Source organism: Pyxicephalus adspersus, chromosome 4 (assembly GCF_032062135.1).
Source record: "Pyxicephalus adspersus chromosome 4, UCB_Pads_2.0, whole genome shotgun sequence".
Lineage (NCBI taxonomy): Eukaryota > Metazoa > Chordata > Amphibia > Anura > Pyxicephalidae > Pyxicephalus > Pyxicephalus adspersus.
This window is the reverse complement of record NC_092861.1, coordinates 84707829-84710023: the sequence shown is the minus strand read 5'-3', so window position 1 is coordinate 84710023 and position 2195 is coordinate 84707829. Positions and strand designations below refer to the sequence as shown.

The window sequence follows — 2195 nt, the reverse complement described above, 5'->3', positions numbered from 1 at the left end:
ATATATATATATATATATATATATATATTTATTAGAGGGTGCTTATTTTAGTAGATACAGTGATTTATAAAGTTGATACATTCAGATTCATATTTTTAATACTGTAGTTTGTAAAGGTCAGTGCATAATGATTTATTACTGTTACTTTAGATTACTTTAGACCACAAATTATTTTTTAAATGTTTCTAAGCTAAAGGTAAAAATGCAATGATTTTGACAACTAAGAATATATTGTATATTGTATTATATTGTATGTTGTATCTTATTTTATAGTTTAACATAAATCTGCAAAGAAAAAGTTGGTAGTAGTTAGTCCCACCAATTTAAACCTGTGCAGTAATGTTAAAAACATCACATAGTTTCCTTGGTTCAGATGTATTCAGAACTTACCCCAGCATTTATACCCACACAATCAATTCTGTTACTTTAATCCAGTCATTACAGTGTCATGAATTGTGTCAATGGAGATGTTGATGATCTAAGAACATGATTGAAAGTGTAAAGTTTTTAACACACATAACAATGTTGCCATGAAGTCTTGAAACTGGTGCCAATTTTTTGTGTTGTGTTGGCTTAGGGTAAATTGGTGTAAATAAAAAATCATACCTATGATTACTATCAGGCCTTTTTTCCTCATTGAATGCACCCGAACAGAGTTCAGGCCCCTTTTCAGTGAAAAGCTGTCAGTGAAAATGACAGAATTACAATTCTAATCGATCTGTCCTCTAAATCAGCCAAATTGGTTTTCTTAGTGAGTGTTTTGCAGTACAACCTTCCACAGATGTGACTTAAGTAAAGTGTTAAAACTGAATGCAAAGAGTTACTGCTAATTGTTTGAGTAAACCCAGCTGTATCTCTGTTACAAATATATATGGGAAAAGTTTAAAATACACACAGACATCACATGATCATTGCCCCACGTAGCTAATTGTGACATGATTACGGGATTGCATTCCTTTTATCCAGATTTAGAGATTTAGAGAGAAGAGATATCAAACCCGGGTAACTTAAAGTAGCAGAAACAAAGGAAATAAAAAAGAAAGGCAATCTTTGTAAACGAAGTAAGGTCTTAAACAATGACAGACCCAAAACAATGTTGTTTATGGGGAGCCAACTCTATTCCTGCTTCTTCCTATATTAAGAAATATGGTGTTACGGTTTGTACCAAAAGCACTGCTCCAAAGTATACGGATTCATGCTTTATTCATAAATCATCAGGTTTATATTTTTCATTTTATGTTTTTGTTGTCTTTTGTAGAAACAGTTGTGAAAAAGCTTGAGAAAAAACTGGTTAATGAAACAAAAGGTATGCACATTTATACTGTCCAGCAATATTTACATTTGTCCAGCAATTTCACTTGCAGCAGCAAGGAGAATGAAGAAATAGCAGCAGCCCCAGATTCCATCTAGCTGTGCAGCCTGATGTATTTTATCTGCATCCCCTGCACCCACTCTAAAGTTGTGCACAGCTGAAGGGTTTTTAGTGGCAGATTAGTTCCTAACTGTATCCTACGCTGCCATTGACTGCTGGGACTATATAGCCTCTCTGCTCCCAGTCACCAGTGCCTGTTGTAGCATTAAACGAGGCTGACTTGCTGCTGGTGTGTGTATTCATCTGATTTACTGTTACTGACCTCGCCTGTCTCTGACCCTGCATGATTATGCTGCCTCGACTGACCTTTTGCCTGTGACCCCGACTCTGCTTGTGTCCCTCATCTGGTGGACGGATTACCTGTATATGACTTCTTGCTTTGCATTCTGGACTTGTCTGTATTGGACTCTTAGTACTGCATTATCTGTGGGCTCCTCGTCCTCTGCCAGCCCTTCCTTAGGCACCATCCCTTGCGCACTAAGTCCTGTGGGCAACCATGTGCTAGGAAATGCAACAAGTCTCCCAGGCCGAGCGGAGGCTTGCTATAGGTGAAAAGTGTGGTGTTAGATTAGGGGACTGGTGTCTGGCGAGTACTGTTGCTGGACCAGGGCCTTTACAGTCAGTTTTTGGATACTTACCAGCTTCTTCCAATATATAAAAGAAAAACTATGATTAGTCAGTTCAGATTTAAGATAGAAAATTACTTTTGTTTTCACTATAGTAATTAATGCAAAGACATCATATCACATTTCTTGGCTCACAATGCAACCAAGACTTGAGTTACCTTACTATGGGGCCAAGAATGTTCGATGTAAAGTTGTAT

General features: G+C 37.1%; 1 long non-coding RNA gene across 1 annotated transcript in view; it reads left to right on the top strand.

Moving 5' to 3' along the window:
* The first annotated feature begins 1257 nt into the window (after window positions 1-1257).
* Window positions 1258-2195, top strand: part of LOC140330084 (uncharacterized) — a 4331-nt gene continuing 3393 nt past the window's right edge. The window contains exon 1 of the long non-coding RNA XR_011920611.1: window positions 1258-1306. This is a non-coding gene — a long non-coding RNA (uncharacterized lncRNA). The remainder of the gene's footprint in view (window positions 1307-2195) is intronic.